Genomic DNA, 21,622 nt, shown 5'->3' on the forward strand with positions numbered 1-21,622 from the left:
ACTTAAGCACCAGATTGGGAAAAGATATTCCATGTTCACATTGATGCTTCTGCATATGCAATCGGGAGTATTATGGCTCAACGTGGAGACGGAACAATGGATTTTCCAGTGTGTTATGCAAGCCGACAGTTAAACAGTGCGAAAAAGAACTACACAACCACCGAACAAGAAGGGTTAGGAATGATTTATGCTGTAAAGAAATTCCGGCATTATTTGCTCGCAAATAAATTTTTGTTCTTCACAGATCATCAAGCTCTTTTGTATCTGGTAAATAAACCATGCAATACAGAGAGAATTGTACACTGGTTTATTATATTGATAGAGTTTGATTTCACAGTGGTGGTCAAAAAGGGTAAAACCCATCTACGAGCGGATCATCTTTCAAGGATACACAACGGGGAAGCTCCTAAAGGAGTAGATGATGACATACCAGATGTTTATCTTTTCAATATTGAAATGATACCCAAATGGTCTCAGGAAATTGTTAGCATTCTTTCCTTTGGAAGTAGGTTTGATAATACGGAATACAAATCCAAACAACAAACGATTCGACAAACAAAAAACTTCCAGTTGATAGCAAGACGGAAGTATCATCTAGGATCAGAACAAATCCTACAATTATGTATAAATCCGGAAGAATTCGAGTGCTACCTTGAAGAAGCACATGTCCAGGATTGTGCATTTCATTGTTCAATAGTGAAAACACACCAGAGACTGAAACAGTTAGGGGTTTATTGGCCAACTATGTATGCGGATACACATTCTTATGCTACCAATTGTACTATATGTAGTGCCAAACGACCAGTGGATCACGCGACATTGTTTCAGGTAAACATTGCACCTGCATGGAGTCAATATATCATTGATTTCTTAACCACCATGACGTTTCTTGAGAACATCACAAGAGCACGGAAAAAAGCCATAGAGTTGGAAGCCCGTGACTTTCAGTTAATAGGGAACCACCTCTATAAGCGAGGAAAGGACAATTAACTTAGAATCTGGGCAAGTGAAAGCGAATACCTGCTAATTCTAGAACATGCACATTGAGCAATAAGTCGAGGCTATTTTTTGGGCGATAAGACGGAAAAAATTGTCTTAATCGCACGAATTTGGTGGCCTACATTGCATATGGATCCTGAATAGTTTGTAAAGCGTTGTGACGCATGTCACGCACCAAGGTGCCGATAAAGAGAGATGAGATGCCACTACGGCCAATGATGGGAGCAAGAGCATTTGCAAAATGGGGCATTGATTTTGTGGGAGCTATCTCACCCCTTGCATATTGATAGCGGGAAAAAGAGCAGTGCAATCGGGTGGCCTCTGTACTCGTGCACACTTCACAAACCACGCCTCATGCAAACAAGCAAAGAACAAAACAAAGGGGGCACCACCCTAAATTAAGAGGTTTAGGGACCTCACACATAGTGCACATAGGCAAGTGAGACTTCTGGCATTATGATGGCATCAACACATATGGCAAAACACATAGAAACGAAGCTTAGGGACCTTATGTAGCATATATATACACAAGACATCAGCTTAACAATACAACGGCATCTGATCATACATAACAAGGATATAGAGAAGCAAGCCAAGGATGGCATAATCCCTTGTCAAAAACAATCAACCCAGCAAGTAGGTATGATCCTACTAGCAACACATCAATACCTTAGAGAATGATGGCGAGGATGGTGGCCATGGAGCATGAGAGAAGACTCCTTATTTAGGTTTTAGGGCTAGTAATGTAGCATACTAGAGGGAGAGAGAGAGAGGGAGAGAGAGTAGAGCTCCATCCATAGCTCCTCGTTGCGAGCAATGTCGTCATAGCTTCGTTGCTTGGTGAAGTGGGTGAAGTGTTGGTTTTGAGTGAGAGAAGGCCTCCTTATATAGGTTTCTGAGAGGGTTTAGGATTAGGGATAAACATGCTTAAATCCGCTGATTGGGGTTACTTTTTGCTTAGGGTGGTCAACAGATTGAGGTCACCTGATATGTCACCATCAAGATATTCTCTAGAGTGATGTGAGAGGGGAGGGTAAATGCTGATTTTTCTGATTGTGACACATGGGGATAAGGCCTTGACTAGCATTTAAGAGCAGGTAAGGTGGCTATTGAAACTGGAGGTTCTGCACATGTCAGGGGGGGACCTGCGGGGAGGAGGTGGCAGCTGGGTCCTCCTGAATATCAAATTCTCAAAAAATCCTCAACCATGGCTTCTTTTGACATGTGTTCTTTGAAAAAATCAGCATGTCTCTTTTCAACTCAAAAGTCTTTATCCTTGTTGACTCACCTTTACCATAAGATTTTCCCCTTTTCTTCTCCTGTAACTACATTGTTGATGCCCAATCACTGCTTCTAGTAACAGTGAACTGTTACCTACCAAATACTTATGGTGCAGTAAAAAATATTTACCATGGGTAAAAAAAGTTACTGTAGGTAAAAGGGGTTTGTATTTACCATGTAGGTGAAAAATATTTACTGTAGGTAAAAAATATTTACTGTGGTAAAAAATCTTTACTGTCGGTAAAAAAGTGAAAACGGAGTATGCTGTGCTGTGAGTCTACACGAACATCCTCGTGTAAATTTTACTAGAAATTCACACCTAGAATGGGCTATTCTGTAAGATATAGGTTGTAGGCATGCATAAGAGCTCGTTCCCACGTATCTTCTGTCCATGGCACTTTTTACTCTTTGGTGCTTGTGAAGTAGATTTTTCTTCTCTTTCGAGATCCCTTGGACTAGAGTATCCTCATCTCCCCAACAACTGACTGTGCCTTTATTGCATCTTCAGAAGGGGTCCTAAAAACCATGCACCATATAGCCCTCCCCCTTAAGCTAGAGGTATTTGATGCCTCTAGCTGTAGGTTGTGCTACAATAGGGTTCTCTTGAATACTTACCCACCTGGTACCAATTGAATTTTCCATGTTATTGCTTTCTTGGCTGATGCACTCTGTTTAGTCCTTTTTGATGAATAATTGTATCCATCCATGACTAACAACTGGTCTCCTAGACCCTTGAAATCCATACCCCATCCATTGTCAATATCCGCTTTCAGTGGTAGCATTCTCTTTTTTTCTTTTTTTCTTCTCTTTTTTTCCTTTTTTTTTTTTTTTTTTTGAAACGACTATGTACATGATTGTTACCTTAGTTGGAGCTCGAATATGATGAGCTCTCCTCTGAACCATCCTTAGCATTGATTTCACCAGCATATGGCTGTGAAAGACGACATTGGTAGGCCTTCAATCGCCAACCATTTACCGGGGTCTGATGTACCTTACTATCTAGGTCACCTAGTTGGTAACTACCATTTGAGAACCTCTCTATCACTACAAAAGGGCCTTCCCACTTAAGCAAGAACTTACCATCCTTCCTGCGATCAAAGCGATTGTCGTATCTGAGCACTAAAGAACCTTCTTTGATACCTTTCTTGACAAGGTTGCGATTGAACTTCTTTCGTTTCTTCTCTGCCTGGGCTGCATAGTACTTTACTGCTGACTCTCGATCTAGCCCTAACCTCTCCAAATCGATGATTCTTCCTTCCACCTGCTTCTCTTGACTATCCTCTTGATGTGCTTTTAGAACTCGGAGGCTCGCTAGCTCCACTTCTATAGGCAATAGTGCCTCTTGCCCGTAAACCAAGTGAAAAGGTGTATACCCCAAGGATGTTTTAAAGGATGTTCTGTAGGCCCAAAGTGCTGCATCTAGGTGTTTGTCCCATGCCTTAGGATGTAAATGCACTTGCTTAGTGATGATTTTACATATAAGACCATTTACCTTTTCCACAAGACCATTGCACTGAGGGTAGTATGGTGTAGAGTACCTGGGCTTGATTTTTAACTTGCTCATCAATTGCCCGACTAAATCAGCTCGAAATCCCGGTCCCCTATCCGAGAGAATCTCCAAAGGTGTGCCAAAACGGCAACAAAGGCATTCAAAAATGAAATCACTCACGTCCTTGGCTGTGATGCGCTTTGTGGGACGAGCTTCTGCCCATCTGGTCATGTACTCCACCCCCATAATGATGTATTCCTTCCCTGATTGAGTGCAAGGTAGTGGCCCTATTGCATCTATCCCCCATTTTTCAAATGGCCCATAGGTTTTGATTGGATGCTGATTTTCATGGGTAAGACGCCTTGGTCCAGCTTTTTGGCAAACCTCACATGTGCGGCACCAATGTTGTACATCTCGATGGAGGCTTGGCCACGTGAACCCTGCTTGTAAAATCTTTCTGCTAGTAATCTCTTGTGCAAAGTGGCCACCACACACACCTTCATGACAACTAAACAAAATATCCTTTATCTCTTGGGATGCAGGAACTCTCCTTAAGACAGCATCTTTCCCTCTACAATACAAGTCCTCATTCACTAAGCTATAGCTGGTAGCCTTTTTGGCCAACCACCTACGTTCACTTTTACTCATACCACAGGGTGCTTCACAATGCTAAAGAAAGTAAATTAAATGATGCAGCTCCTCCTTTCCCTGGTATAAAGGACTTTTCACAAGGATAGCACCTACTATGAGAGTTTGTAGTTCTTCACCTGCTAAGGCATGTGCTTCTCGATTTTGATCTCTAGGTACAAAGTGCACTCGAACTTCTTTAAAACCCTTCAACAAGGCCTTTGCTTCCCTCATTTTAACAGACAATTTGTCATTTTTACAGGCCCATACACCAACCATTTGCTTAACAATCAACATGGAGTCACCAAAAACATTTAGCTTTGTGATGCCCTGAGAAAGACAACATTGCAACCCTAAAACAAGGGCATGGTACTCTGCTTCATTGTTAGAATGAACCTCTTTTAGATGAAACCCTTTTGCAAAGATCTTCTCCTTCTCTGGACCTAATATTACTATGCCTGCTGATGCCTTGTCTTTGGTCCTCTTGTAAGCCCCATCAAAATACAGACTGTGTGCTCCCAGTAGAACTTCAGGCTCCGGGATAGGCAGTACCTTACTAGGTGCCTCTTTCTTGGCCTTCTCATAACACCTTTGTGTGAGGACATCTGCCAAACAAGCACGGGTGGAATCCTCTACTTGTAGTGTGTAGTCAAACTCTTGAAGCTGCACCACCCACTTTGCTATTCTTTGAGACAATTCCATGTGTTGTAGGGCATATGGAAAAACCTCCTCAGTTGTGATCACCACAAATTGTCTTGGAAGTAAGTAAGCCCGAAACTTCTCCACTGCAAACTTAAGAGCTAGCACCAATTGCTCAGTTGCGCTGAAACCCTTTTCAGCAGCTGTCATTACTCTACTAGAGAAGTAGACTGGTCTCATGAGAGATGTCTTTGGGTCTTTTTGCATCAAGACAGCTCCTAGAGCTTCTGGACCTACACTAGGATTTACATAGAATAATTCACCCCATGTGGGTTGTAGGACGACAGGCAATGAGCTCAAAATGGTTTTAACTTCTTGAAAGCACCTTTCACCCTCCTCACTCCATGTCAATGTAGTGTGTTTAATGAGCTGCTGCAAAGGATAGATTGCCTGAGAAAGGAGATGTATGAATCGTCCCATGTAGCGAACCTTTTGAATGAAGGAGACTAGTTGCTTCACGTTTGAAGGAGTAGGTAAAGCTAACAATGTCTTTACCTTTTCAGGGTCAGCCTCAATACCATCTTGAGACACAACATGGCCTAGTAGAGTGACCTTGCTCTCACCTATGTGGCACTTGTCTTTATTCAATTGCCCACCCAATTGGGCCAAACGGGTGAAACCTTCATCAACCTTGGACAGATGTACTTCCCTAGAGCTGTAAATGCAAAAATCATCAATGAAGACTCGTATGGACTAACCAAAGTAAGGTTGAAACACCAAGTTCATAAACCTCTGGAAAGTAGCTGGGGCATTAGTTAAACCAAAAGGCATAACTCTATAAGCAAAACACCCCCAAGGTGTTATGAAGGTAGTCTTCATCTGCAATTCTGATTTGGAAGTAGCCTGAGTACCCATCACACACTTTGTACCTTTCATGACCAGCCACTTCATTTAGTATTTCATCTTGAAAAGGCAAAGGAAAATGGTCCCTTTTTGTGGCTGCGTTTAGAGGCTTGTAATCCACACATACCCTCCACTTCCCATTTTTCTTTGGTGCTACCACAACTGGAGACACCCACTCAGAATCTTCCACTGGGTAGATAAATCCTGCCTTGAGTAATCTTTTTACTTCTTTTAAGAGTGCATCTTGTTGCACTAGCCCTAATCTCCTTAGCCTTTGCACCACTGGTTTGGCACCTTCCGTTAATTGGATATGGTGTTGGGTTACCGTCACTCCTTTAATGTGCTCGTAATCAGTTATAAAGAGGCCAGCATGCTTCTTTAGTACCTGCAAATAGGGTTCTCTCTCTTCTTCTAGTAGGTCCTTAGCTAGCATCTCCTCTAAGCCTGTGGCTTCTTCCTTGTTTAGAGAGTCTTGACCACCTTCTCCTTCTGGGTTTCGCAGTATTATACCCATGACTTCCAAAGAGCTAGCATCCTCCTCAGATGACTCATCCTCAGATGAAGAGCAACTGCTTGTGCTCCATTCATCCATAGAAGTCTCCATCTCTAGGTCTTGTTGTCTACCCTGCTTCATGTCATACACAATTTTTTGTTGCTTGCCACCTACCTTATGATTTGGTCGCAACTCAAGGGAACCTGTCTCCCAATCTTGCCTAGCTTTCATAGCCATAAGCCAAGGTCTTTCAAGGATTAGTGGATAGCCCTCCCCCTTAGTTGGGATCACATAAGCATCAATTGAGATTGCAACACCAAAAGATGAAACCTTCACTCCATTAACCTTTCCCACACAAGCCACCCTTACATTATTTGCCATCTTAGCTTGTAAGGAAGTTTGCTCGTTTACTGCCAAACCCAACCTGTGCATTAATTTCTCTGTCATAACACAAATCTCGGCTCCACCATCTACGTACACATTGGAGACTCGCTGACTCTTAATCTCTGCATCAATGACTGGCACAATATCCTTCATGCCTGTTGCACTAATAGACCCAACTGACTTTGCCTTAGCCCTCCTGGTGCTGACCATCTTAGACCAGGTTCTATGCATCTTTGGGGAAAGGTGGAGGAGTTGCTGCCATGAAATCTTTGGTCCTTGCTTACTCACATATGCTACCAGGTCGTAAGGTATGGATCCTACCCCAAGTGGAAAGTCTTCTACTCCTATGTGCCTCCTTGACCAAATCTTCCTTTTCTTGTCTCCTATCACTTGGGAGGAACCCTCATTCCCTTTATCCGGCTCTGAAGCTTCCATTTCATCAGTTCTTTGTCTCCTAACTCTCTTTATTGGCATGGCAACAGCTTCCTCCATTTCTTCTTTCCCTTTATCCTTACCATTGTCAAGACTTATGACAGAGACAGCCCTGTCCTCCCCTCTTGATGGTAGTGGAGGGATCTCTGCTGGTGCTTGTGGTGGTGGAGGAGGGGGTCTCAATATTTGGATTGGTGGAGCCACGTGTGCATTTTGTCCATTTAGTGGCCTAGCTCGAGGAGGAGTGACTTGCTGGCGAGGAGGCCGTCTTTGATTACCATTTCCTTGATAGCGTCGTGGATGGGGGCAATAATACATGTCGTGACCTACCTCTCCACAGTTGTAGCAAATGTACTCACGCGCTTGCCTTTGTCCTTCTTGTTTATTTCGTTCATTTCCTGGCTGGGGAGCCCTTACACCTTGAACCAAATTGATGGACAGGCTCTCTAGTTGATTGGTGATTTGTTGAAGTAATTCTTGTTGAGAGGACTCTTGGTCTGTTGCTCCTGTCCCTGCTACTACCCTTGCCGTAGGTTGAGCTAGCGGTGGAGGCTCCATTCCCCCTTGTAGTTGAGCTTGGCATTTTAACTTCCTATCCTTCTCCCTTGCATAAGTCATAGCTTTATCAAAGGTATCTGGGAATTTATCTTTTACCTTTTCTTGAAGGATGGGGTAAAGCCCTGCCAGGAAACAGTCCTTCTTTAGGCATTCTGGCGCCCTTTCTCCTTCACCTAGTGATGCACACCATTTCTCCCACAAGTTGGAAAACTTTCCTTCATAGCTTCTATAGTCATTGGGTGATGTTTGGCGTAGCTCTAAGAGCTGTCTCCATATCTCCTCTGGAGGCTCATGGCGGCGAAATTCTTCGATGAAGGCCATCTTTAAGGACTCCCAGTCTCTTCTTTCTTCAGGTGCGAAAGTTTGATACCATAATTTTGCACCTTCCCTCAAGACCAAAGGAAAGGCCCTTAACTTAGTAGCTTCGTCATCCCTTCCTGATACCAGAAAGGCCATTTCCAAATTATCCAAAAAGTCTGGAGCAACCTCCCCAGGCTTACCATAAAAATTAGGGAAGGCCATAAGTGAGAGAGTAAACAATTACACAAACAGCTCCAGTTTATTTTAAAATAGAGTATGGTAATTACAATTTGGAGCTTTAGCACAACTTAGCTCAAAATAGGATGAAGATCGACACATCAAAGGAATGGTAATAGTCTAGTAAGGGTAGAATGACAGGATGAGGAGAGCGCAAGATTTCCCCAAGTCTCTCGGCTCCAAACAACAGGGCTATTCTTTGCTGATAAAAGATTTTTCTATCAATACAAATATTCACACGGATATGACGCACAAAATGGAAAGGAAACATGTGGGGATCATCATTCTCATTATTGGCATCCATACTTACACACAAGAGCCTAGCTTAGTTGCACCACCTTGGGACCAATGAGCCTGATCAGCCACAGAAGGTCTGCACCTCGGATTACTTCGACTCTTCCTGATGCATCTGTGAAGACGTAAGGCGTGATGGCAACACTTTGTACAATGCTGAGCCTTTTAGCAAGCAACAATTGGATGCTATTACCATAATCAGCATGACGAATGAAAGTGACACCATTAATGTGCAGCACATCATCAACTAAGATAGTTTCCTTAGATTGAGATAACTTCTTGAAAATTAGCAGCAAAGGTAGGGCAGGGAGGCTTTTCACCCGGTCTCCAAAGCACTTTGGACAATATCCAAAGTGATCTTCACGCGGACAGGAGGTTGGATTGCGATTGGTGGTGTCTGGATTCACAAAGTGCACTGGGAGCACTCGCAGACGGGCGGCAATCTTGTAGGCAAGCCTTCGCCTCTTTGCTTCAGGAGGATTTAGGGGTGAGAGTCGTGGTTGCAAGTTGGAGGTTGAAGTTGGTTGCTCACTAGCCTTTTTCTTGCCTGTAGTGGTCATGTAATCCCTTATTAATGAGATTAAGCCAAATGTTACCTTACGCTTGAGCACGCGCTGCGACCTTGGTCCACTTAGGTGTAGAGGTGATCTTCCTCCTCTTAGTCGGCTCCTCAGGAAAGAGAGATCTGGTGATGCTTTCTCTTCCCTTAATGTGTGTCACAGTACCTTCGGGTATGTTGATGTAGAATATTTCAAGCTCGTGTGCGTTGGAGGTTTCTGGAGCACTCATAGGTTGAGAGGAGAGGTATATCAAGCTCTTCTTCTCACTCTCCTTCGTTGGCGACGATCACGAACAAGGCATGTAGAAGAACTTACTTCTTGAATTTCAATGACGCTGCAACCTGGTAACAACACCTCGATGAAAGCTTTTAAGGCCTCTAAAGCCTCCTCCTCTTCTGTTCTCCAATTTGCAAACTCCTCACGCCATTCATCCATGTTGTAGATTGCACATCTTCATTGCTTGTGGACTGAAGGTCTCTGTAGCCCTCCTCCGTGGGGGCACCAAAATGATAGCGGGAAAAAGAGCAGTGCAATCGGGTGGCCTTTGTACTCGTGCACACTTCACAAACCACGCCTCATGCAAACAAGCAAAGAACAAAACAAAGGGGGCACCACCCTAAATTAAGAGGTTTAGGGACCTCACACATAGTGCACATAGGCAAGTGAGACTTCTGGCATTATGATGGCATCAACACATATGGCAAAACACATAGAAACGAAGCTTAGGGACTTTATGTAGCATATATATACACAAGACATCAGCTTAACAATACAACGGCATCTGATCATACATAACAAGGATATAGAGAAGCAAGCCAAGGATGGCATAATCCCTTGTCAAAAACAATCAACCCAGCAAGTAGGTATGATCCTACTAGCAACACATCAATACCTTAGAGAATGATGGCGAGGATGGTGGCCATGGAGCATGAGAGAAGACTCCTTATTTAGGTTTTAGGGCTAGTAATGTAGCATACTAGAGGGAGAGAGAGAGAGGGAGAGAGAGTAGAGCTCCATCCATAGCTCCTCGTTGCGAGCAATGTCGTCATAGCTTCGTTGCTTGGTGAAGTGGGTGAAGTGTTGGTTTTGAGTGAGAGAAGGCCTCCTTATATAGGTTTCTGAGAGGGTTTAGGATTAGGGATAAACATGCTTAAATCCGCTGATTGGGGTTACTTTTTGCTTAGGGTGGTCAACAGATTGAGGTCACCTGATATGTCACCATCAAGATATTCTCTAGAGTGATGTGAGAGGGGAGGGTAAATGCTGATTTTTCTGATTGTGACACATGGGGATAAGGCCTTGACTAGCATTTAAGAGCAGGTAAGGTGGCTATTGAAACTGGAGGTTCTGCACATGTCAGGGGGGGACCTGCGGGGGGGAGGTGGCAGCTGGGTCCTCCTGAATATCAAATTCTCAAAAAATCCTCAACCATGGCTTCTTTTTACATGTGTTCTTTGAAAAAATCAGCATGTCTCTTTTCAACTCAAAAGTCTTTATCCTTGTTGACTCACCTTTACCATAAGATTTTCCCCTTTTCTCCTCCTGTAACTACATTGTTGATGCCCAATCACTGCTTCTAGTAACAGTGAACTGTTACCTACCAAATACTTATGGTGCAGTAAAAAATATTTACCATGGGTAAAAAAAAGATACTGTAGGTAAAAAGTGATTTGTATTTACCATGTAGGTGAAAAATATTTACTGTGGTAAAAAATATTTACTGTCGGTAAAAAAGTGAAAACGGAGTATGCTGTGCTGTGAGTCCACACGAACATCCTCGTGTAAATTTTACTAGAAATTCACACCTAGAATGGGCTATTCTGTAAGATATAGGTTGTAGGCATGCATAAGAGCTCGTTCCCACGTATCTTCTGTCCATGGCACTTTTTACTCTTTGGTGCTTGTGAAGTAGATTTTTCTTCTCTTTCGAGATCCCTTGGACTAGAGTATCCTCATCTCCCCAACAACTGACTGTGCCTTTATTGCATCTTCAGAAGGGGTCCTAAAAACCATGCACCATATAGCCCTCCCCCTTAAGCTAGAGGTATTTGATGCCTCTAGCTGTAGGTTGTGCTACAATAGGGTTCTCTTGAATACTTACCCACCTGGTACCAATTGAATTTGCCATGTTATTGCTTTCTTGGCTGATGCACCCTGTTTAGTCCTTTCTGATGAATAATTGTATCCATCCATGACTAACAACTGGTCTCCTAGACCCTTGAAAGCCATACCCCATCCATTGTCAATATCCGCTTTCACTGGTAGCATTCTCTTTTTTTCTTTTTTTCTTCTCTTTTTTCCTTTTTTTTTTTTTTTTTTTGAAACGACTATGTACATGATTGTTACCTTAGTTGGAGCTCGAATATGATGAGCTCTCCTCTGAACCATCCTTAGCATTGATTTCACCAGCATATGGCTGTGAAAGACGACATTGGTAGGCCTTCAATCGCCAACCATTTACCGGGGTCTGATGTACCTTACTATCTAGGTCACCTAGTTGGTAACTACCATTTGAGAACCTCTCTATTACTACTAAAGGGCCTTCCCACTTAAGCAAGAACTTACCATCCTTCCTGCGATCAAAGCGATTGTCGTATCTGAGCACTAAAGAACCTTCTTTGATACCTTTCTTGACAAGGTTGCGATTGAACTTCTTTCGTTTCTTCTTTGCCTGGGTTGCATAGTACTTTACTGCTGACTCTCGATCTAGCCCTAACCTCTCCAAATCGATGATTCTTCCTTCCACCTGCTTCTCTTGACTATCCTCTTGATGTGCTTTTAGAACTCGGAGGCTCGCTAGCTCCACTTCTATAGGCAATAGTGCCTCTTGCCCGTAAACCAAGTGAAAAGATGTATACCCCAAGGATCCCTTGGACTAGAGTATCCTCATCTCCCCAACAACTTTCGAGATCCCTTGGACTAGAGTATCCTCATATCCCCAACAACTGACTGTGCCTTTATTGCATCTTCAGAAGGGGTCCTAAAAACCATGCATCACACTCAACAATATGGGCATACAGGGTAGTTTACAAAACATCGATAGAAACAACACCATACAACATGGTGTTTGGCCTAAATGCTATACTACCCATAGAGTTTTTAATTCCAACTCTACTAGTAGCAAAACGCTTAGAATGGACAGGGCATGAACTCTCTTCAAGAATAGATGATCTTGAAAAGCTAGATGAACTCCGCTTGAGAGCTGTAGCTTCAATCTATGCTAAAAAGAGAAGACAAAAGATTTTTTTGACAAGCATGTGCGCACTAAAGAGTTCAAAATAGGTGATTATGTACTTGTTTATACTTTTTGAAGCAACATGCCAAGAAACTTAAAAAGCGAGGGATGAGATCTATCACAAAGCGGAACTGTCAAGCTTGCTACATTAGCAGGTGAAGAAATGCCGAACTGGATTAGTGGATGTCGACTGAAGAAATATCATCTACCACTCACACAGGAGATGCTCCAACAAATCCATCAAGGAAAACAACGAATGAAGGAAAAACAGAGAGTACGAGAAGAAGCTCAAGCAGAAGCAAAAGAACGCATTGCAAAACGAAAACTTCTGCGACAACAACAACAAAGTGGAGCACCATTGAAAATCAATGCCATTCGACTGACCAAGTTGGATGAAGACACAGTGGAGCCAATAATTGCAGTCAAAGTGGGTAGCAATTAAGTTGAATCGACGGAATTGCTTGATTCTGGAGCTCAACCAAATTTGATCTCTTACGGATTATACTACCAGCTCAAATCCACAGGTCAACTTCATCCTACTCCTCAAGTGCTGGAAAGTAGTGCATCACACTCATTGAAAACATTGGGATGGACTATATTGCATGTTCAAATACATCAATATATTTACCTACACAAATTCTATGTGGTGGAGGATGAAAGCACACAACACCCAATGATGATGGGACAACCTTGGCAAAAAGAGTACAATGTGCAGATAGATTGGAATGCAAATGCAGTCAAAAATCAGCATGCACACGAACAACAAGTAATAGCCCTTGCTCATCAAGACCGGAATAATTAGCTGCTACCAAAAAAGCCAAAAGCAAGAATGCCACCAAAGAACAACATGATGCCCAGGGCCAACAGACAGGTAAAATCCAACCAAGTTAATTACATACATAAAAAGTCACCGACCGCAGTGTAAAGATCTAGGTTACCAAAATAAGGGAAACAAGTATGGATGCGAAAGGATAGAAATGACATGGTAGACAAACAACAAATGCAACGAAAGAATTCAACCCAAGCAGATAGTTCAACCAAAAACCAAGGGCATAAAACAAATATGGATCCCAAAGAAAATGCTCAGCAATAACCCAAATGTTACTCGCATTTGGATACCAAAACAAAAGAAAAAGGAACTCCCTTCAGTACAAGCAACAACGGAAGGCAAACAACTGCATTTGAAAAAGGACAACCGACTTATGTGGATGCCAATCCACAACAAAACAATGGCAACCAAGGAAGTAGCAAAACACCTACACAAACCGACAAGAACAAGCTACCAATGGACAGCAAAAGAAATACGGTCCACGGCCATTCCGGCCGGGCCAATCCTCTCCATGGAAATAACTACGGTTATATCAACAGTAGCGGCAAAGCAATTTCCTTTTTCAAAAAAGACAATTAAATAGAGAGCAGTAGAGTTACAGCTATTACTTGCAAAGAAAATAGGAAAACTCGACGACGAATGCCAATAAGCATATGGCTTATTCCCTTCTCTTGCACAACATTAATTTTTCCATGCATTGATCGAGTATGCATCAATTAGGGCCACATTCATCGGCCAAGCATTAGCACAAATTTTTCAACCTATGCACGGCACATACTCCGAGGCAATACCTTGTCGTCCGGGAGGACTCCGGCTAGGAGGGGGTGAGGCATTCTCAAATGCGGAACCAATAGCAGAAAGAGCAAGAAAGGGCATGATTTTCGACTATTTGAAGGGTTGTTGTTTGATTGAAAACTTTTCTGGATTAGCCCAAGTACATATGCCCTTATACAGCATGTATTTATAGGTATATGGGGCCAAATGCCAAATCAAGCCCCTAGGTGTGCGTATATAAGTAGAAATAGCCACTTTTTGGGCAAAATATTGGTAAAACGGAGAAATCCGGCCATAAAAATTACATGTGAGTGTATATAATGTTTTGCGGTGATGTTTGAGATTTATAAGGATTTTTGGGTTTGATTTTCTATTTTCCTTTTAATTTTGCTAATTTTCGACAGAAAAACTTCAAAATTACAAAAAGCAGGTGAAAAACGGTTGTAATGAAAAATAAAAAATATGGGGATGATCAGTGACTATAGGACAACCTATGGTACAGTGGGGGTGCAATTATGAGACTGGAGTGGAAAGCGTGTTTTGGCCAGGTTTCGATCGAAATGCCAAATTTCTGGTAAACAGAGCAAATGGAGTCCAAATCAAGAAATTTTTGAGCCTAAACCACATCTCGCAGGAAGTTAGGAGCACATGCCAAATTTCATGAAAAGTGGTTCGGGGACCTCCATTATAAGAAATTTTCAACTCATTTTCACTATTGACCTTGTGGAGAGAGCTTCTGCCACCTAGAGCGGACGGACCTTCCAGCAGCTTCTACGACGCGCACGAATACCCGACGAGCTTCAGACATGAGAGGTAGGCTCACCACCTTGAGCTTTTCGCGCATGTTTGTCGTTTTGTCGCGAAAACTAGTGTAGGGATCACACACAAAGCGGACGGTAGAGACCTACAAGTGGAAACGGTGACCTAATGGCTAACCCAAAAGCAACGAGACTTCATTGGCAGCTTTTTCTAGCATAGGAGACCAGACCTGGATGTCCAAAGGTAGTAGAAAACCATCGTGAAAAACCCTAATTCCTAGAATCCCGCAAGAGGCCACCAAATGGGAAATCGGCGAAAACGCAACCAAATGCTACCAAAATTGATGGGTAGGAGCATCTCGACATGCTCGACAAGTCTATGTGTCCCACATGACCAAAAAGTGACCCGAAGCGGCACTAAACTTCAGAAACGGCATCAGACACACAAAGCGTCAAATTGCTCTCGCGGCCAAACCGCATGCCCGTTTGCCACCAAACTTCACGAGCGGCTTTCCTAGACCACCAACAACCAAGTCCTATGGTGGTAGACCACCACAAATCATCGAAGACATGTAAACGCAACCACGGGTGCTTCTAGAGCGACAAATTGCCAAATGTAGCTTCGGTGAAGCCAAAGTCGAAAAAAACCATACGGCAAGGATCCCCAAGGGATCGGGAAGCTATGGAGACCAACATCAAGAAATTTCATCGCCAAAAAGCACTCCAAAAGTCAAAAAATGTCTCGGAGTCTCTGAAGTCCACACAGGGAGTTAATTTCTATCCATTTGACTTTTTTGTTGAAATTAGGCTTAAAAGGGAGTCAGAGGGACCAAGGGCAGGCACTAGGGGCACAATCCATGAAAAAATCATTAGGAGACATCCTACGCGTAGTATGTCTCAAGGGCATTTCTGGGCACAGATCCCAACATTTTTCATCATACACATTTTCTGAATGACCTTTACATGCTATCCACCAAGTCTCATCACATTTGGACCAAAATTGACCTCATATGCATGAAAAAACACAAAGTTAGGACATAGAGGCAATAATGGGCCATAGACCTACCAAATCTTGTCCAAATCACATGAAACTTGCACAACACATTCACCAACACATCAAAAACCAATCTGTGTGGTCAGAAGCAAAAATTGGTGAAGTAGACATCCTACGCGTAGGATGTCTATTTGATATTTTTGGCGTACAGAGGATGTTTGTCCATTCCAGATCCAATCACCTCATCATCAAGAGCTCATATATCAATTTTGAAGCCATTTGAATCATTTTTGACCCCCAACACCTTCAAGATACACTTTTTGATCCCAAAAACAGTACACAGGCTCTTACAAGCATCAATCCTTGTCCAAATCCAAATCCAAGAGCATAGCCATGTTCCATAGGCCAAAGACTACCCTCAGAACAAATATATGTCATTTTGATGAAATAGACATCCTACGCGTAGGATGTCTCGAGCATAATTTGGACCTTCTGTGCAAAGAGTGACATCATGGGAGCCAATACCATGGTGCAATGAGCCCATATACCAACTTTCAACCCATTTGGACATCAATTGCTACCTGTTATGTACTTCCTACCCAATTTGTGACCTAAAGCCTGAATCAGCCAAAAAATCCACTTTTTGATGCCCAAATCCATATCCAAGCACATAGCCATGTTCCATAAGCCATGCACTACCAGCATGTCAAGTATCAACCAATTCTGATGAAAAAGACATCCTACGCGTAGGATGTCTAAATGGAAAATTTTGGCCAGAATTGCAATGTGAGCACATGCACAGTTTCACAAGTTCCTCTTAAGCTTTATTTTCAATTTTCGAGTCATTTGGATAGTTAAAACTCAGTTTCTTAGCTAATATGGAAAAAAACGTTAACTTCGGACTACTGAGTGCAACAAGATCTATGGCAGTCGCGCGAAGTCACCGGCAAAGAAGAAAAGAATGACCATTAAGGATAACCTAGAAGAAGTGGTGCCCTTCGTCATACCAGAAGGAACACTAAAGACCACCAGCACATGGATCCAAGAAGATCTGTTAGAGTCGAACGACCTAAAGATCTACCAAGGAGTTTTCAAAGACACTGAAGGGAATGTGATCGAGCTACCAATGCTGCCGCAAGAACTCAATGAGTTCATAAGAAGCAAGATGGCCGGGTACTTGGAGAAGATTGATCTCCACAACTATTTTGAAGCAGTGCCGGCAGGGGTTGACATAAAGAGAGTCTAGGAGTTTGTGACGACCATCAAAGAAGACGGAGTGGCCAGAGTAACCGATCTACAAGGTAGGCCAGAAACAGAAATAATCATCCTGAGCAAGTTGTAGCAGATGCACTAGACCTCTCCAACAAGGGGGATAGTGTAACTAAAAGGAGGGATGATGTCAAGGTGTACAATGAGAAGAAAGGAAACTACACCTTTGAAGATATTGTCAACCCAAGAGTGGAAATCATGAGTCAGTTGTACAACCAATACTTCCATATGTGTACCAAGAGGCCACAAAAGTACAGAATGCCGCAAGGTGCAATTTCCATGACATTCACTTGGGAAATGATGAAGACCACTCTAAAGATAATCAATTATGCAGCATATATACATGACAACCTAGTGAAGATGGGTAACAAGAAGCCAACGTATATTGTGCTAGGAGAACTAATCACTAAGGTGATTTATGGGGCATTACACGCAAAAGGAAGATGGCCTGACCCCCCGTCTCAGAACGACTGTTGAGGCTCAAAGAAGACAAAGAAGACGAGCCACAAAGAGCACTAAGGGTTGCTACAAGATTGAAAAGACGGCTAGATCCTGTTCAAGAAAAGAAACCAGAGCAAAAGAAAGGAAAGAAAGAGTTTGCCCAAGTGCAGACAAAAGAGACAAAGTCACAAAAAGCGGTAAGATTAGAGCGGCTGATGGAGAGCTTCAGAGCAGAGAGAGCCCTTAAAGGCGATTTGATTGAACTCTGGAAGCCATCTCTAGAAGCAATGTCGGGATCATCCGGAAGGGTTCAAAGGGATAGATTCAAAGATTACATTAAAAATTTTGAGATTCTTGATACCACATCAAAAAATATCCCGCATGTATCTTTCACAGAGGAAGAAGTGGAGCAAATACGACAAAAATTGCTAGACGAGCAAGAGAGCCAAGAGAGAGAAAGAAAAACAAAGGCAGACCAAGATCTAAAGAAAAAGCCTACATCTCTACCGGCCAACAGCCCTCACCACCACCCTCACCACCTCCTAGTAGCCCTCCACAAGAAGATAAAGAGGCTGAAGACAAACCAGAAGAATGAGAAGAGGCCAAGCAAGAGCAGAGCCAGGAGCTGGAACCAAAGGAAGAGGCTAAGCCTCGAAGTGGGCAACAAGAGCCAAATGATTCATATAACACATTTTTGGACCTGCTAGCGGCAGGATACACGAAAGAAGAGGCTGCCACAGTGGCATTCAACTTGGCAAGCACAGGGCCTAAGGAACAAATGCAAAGCATCAGGTTAGTAGAACTAAAAGAAATGGCCACAGATACAGTGGATCTGCACTCGCCCTCCAACGACTGGGATGTGGTGATGACAAAGTTAACTGGGTTAAGAGCGCAGTCCATGGCCTCAGAAAGTGAGATGGCAGGTCTCAAGGCCACGAAAGTAAAGATAAAGCTCGAAGTAGACTCTCTACAAGGACAAAGTCAAAGGCAGAAAGAAAGAGAAGCGGAGCTACAGGCTAGTCTAGCAAGGGCATTGCAAAGATGCCAGGAAATGGAAAAGGAAAATCAGGCAGCAGCCCAAAGAATGCAAGGAGTTGAAGAGGAATGTCAGCAACTTAGCAAATCACTGATAGACTCCGAGAGGGAAAGGGATAACCTGACCCTATAGCTGGCTGAGGAATCTAAAGAAGTTGAAGCCATGCGAAACACCAAATAAAAGGTGGAGATAGATCACAAAGCCAGCCAGGATGAGGTCCTTGACCTCAAGGACCAGCTCAAAGTGAAAGATCAAACCATCGAGAGTCTTCGAGCATCCCCTGCCAGAGTCAGAGCTACTAGCTCGACTCACATCACTACGGAAAGTCAATTTTATGAAGAACAGATGCAAGAACTTCAGAAGAAGGTGACTCTAGAGAAAGAAAAAAGATTGATGATGGCAGAAGGGTCTATTGTCATGCAAACATGAACGGAAAAAGAACAAAAAGCCATGCAAGAGGAGTTAGGAACTATCAAAAGAAAGCTCGAGGAGGCGAAGAAGATAAACGCCGAATTGAACGACCTCCTCATAAATATGGGCGAAGAAGCTGAAACAGAAAAATAGAAACTCCTAAATCAGATTGAGGAGCTGAGAGGACAACAAGCCGGAGAGCAAGAGGGCACAGGGCCAGCGGCCAATGAAGGCATTGATTTAGAAAATGTGGCAGATCCAATGGACACACTATGAAAGAGGAAATCCTATAAGGATCCTCTCAAGAGCCACAAGATCTGACACAAGAGGAGGAAGAAAAGCTACGTAAGGAAATAGAGGTGGAGATCAGAGAGACAACAAAGGAAGCCTTGGAGTGGGAGAAAAGGGTTTTCAAGTCCATGACCATCCAGAAGATTGACGCCAGCAACCTCAGGCGCGAATGGCTTCAACCCTCTCTCTCATATCCATTGCTAAAATATGAAGCCGCCACCATCAATAAGAGGATTAGAGAAGAGGCGACCGTGCCACTATACAACGCAGATATCTCCCAACCAGAAGGGGTTAGGCTAATAGTTGACTCTCAGCCCAAATGGAGTAATGCTTGGCTCACAAAGTACCCACAATACCTAATCCACTTGGTAGAGCCACCGAAAAACATCAGAGACAACCTCAGCTTTTGTCCTCTACCAAGGATCAGGACGTGGAAAGCCCAGGAGATATTACAAAGGAGCCAACCCACTTGGCTGAATTATCCTAAGCTGCCAGGCTTGAAGGCAGGTGAGAGAATAAGTGTCCAATACATGGTGAAAACCCTAACGTGCGCCATCAAATTGTTCACTGGCTCACCTGACCTTACGTGCATCATGATGAAGAAAATCTAAAAAACCCTTTTAGCAGTATTTGAGACATTCAAGCCAGGCCAGGTGACAGACAGTATCTTCTTCTTCCAAGATACTTACACATGTGCCTATGATCTGACTAGTCAGCCTTCCAAGGAGGTGATATACGCGTTGTATCAAAGGATAATGTTTCTACCATCCTATCACCTCCAGGCCATTGAAGAAGCGTTCTACACCGGCTTCTTCACAATAAACATTGATATTTCGGCCCAGCAATGATGAATCTACATGCAAGATACAAATCATTGATCAAGATACGCGAAACCAACCCCACGGAAACTAACTACTCGGAAGATTATCATTTTTGTAATTATTCATTTATTGAGGAAACCTGATTTTTCACCTTGTAAATATTGGGGCTTAGAGAAGTTTCCAGATTGTATCCCAGTTTTGATAGTTACATTGAGTAGATGGTTGATTTTAGAACTTTAGGGTTTGAGAATTGTAAGGTATTTATACCACTTTTTGACCTTAATGAAAAACCCTTTTTTCATTTAAAAAAAACAAGTTTTCAAGTCTTTGAGTGAGCGTACTGTGTACGAGAGAGAGTGTGAGCTTCATCTTGACGCTACGTGTGCACCGATGGTCGGAATCGAGTGCGGAGAAGTGCAGTGTGTTGCCCCCGACGAGAGCTACGCGCCGATACCTACATTGTGCGCGTATGGTCCGGTTTTGTGAGCTTCTTCTACGAGCTTCATCTGGTGATTTGGTGAGCATATGTTGTCCGATTTTGCATTACAGCAAAATCCATTACACGTGGATATGCATTACAGCATATCCACGCGTTCACATTGAGTAGAGATACACATTAGGCACTTTAGATTTTGGAAACGAAGACCTGCAAATTTCGGCTAGACATCCTACGTGATTTTGCACCAGGTGTTTTGGGTTGGGATTTTGGTTCATAGACCTTAGGGAGAGCGACCTATTGGTATTAGTAGGGTCTCCTTCAAGTTCTATGGTGTTTCGGGATTGTTTGATGGGTGTTCGGCTCTAGACAACGTTGTAGGAAGTTTCCTCTTATGCACTCTTGAAGGTTGTGACTTAGACAATTGGTAGAGACCTCTGTAGGAATTAGTTAGGAGTCAGTCGAGTGTAGGTTGACACCTTACACTTGCTTCCACGTGCCTGCGGGTCGAGCTTCGTCCTTAGCTGACATTATATGCTAGGTGAGTTCTCGCTGTGCTGACGTCCGTCGCGGCGTATCCGTCCAACAGAAGAGCAAAAAAACTCTGTAGTATATACTCTGCAAATAATCGAACATGAAGTATATCTTTCTATACATCTGTAAATAGTGAAGGTTATTTATTATTAACAATATTCAGGTCATCAACCATTCCCCAAATAAACAGTGAAGGTTTTATCAACACTTACACTCTCATCTCTTAATGTGTTGCTTGTATGGATTTGATAGTCCATACCACTTGTTTGTCCAATTCTATACATACAAGGCTCCAATGATTTGCTGATTCATATGGCAACACCAGTGTTGTCACTTGGAGCATTGGACAGTGTATAAACCATCTCTCCAATGTGCCATGTGGGGTGTTCTTCATTAGGCGTGGCACAGACATTTGTGGATCTAAAATATAAATTTCATTTTGGGTTTCTTGAGGGAGCTGGCTCTTTAGTAAGTTACAATCACAAACAAGGATTTAATTGGAGGCCAAGTACCAACAAAGAAAGATCTTAAAGGTAGAGATGAGCACTTACTTTAGGCATACATAAACAATAGAGTTGCTAATTTGTGCATTTGGAT

This window comes from Adiantum capillus-veneris, chromosome 9 (genome assembly GCF_014529385.1).
Source record: "Adiantum capillus-veneris isolate H3 chromosome 9, ASM1452938v2, whole genome shotgun sequence".
Taxonomy (NCBI): domain Eukaryota; kingdom Viridiplantae; phylum Streptophyta; class Polypodiopsida; order Polypodiales; family Pteridaceae; genus Adiantum; species Adiantum capillus-veneris.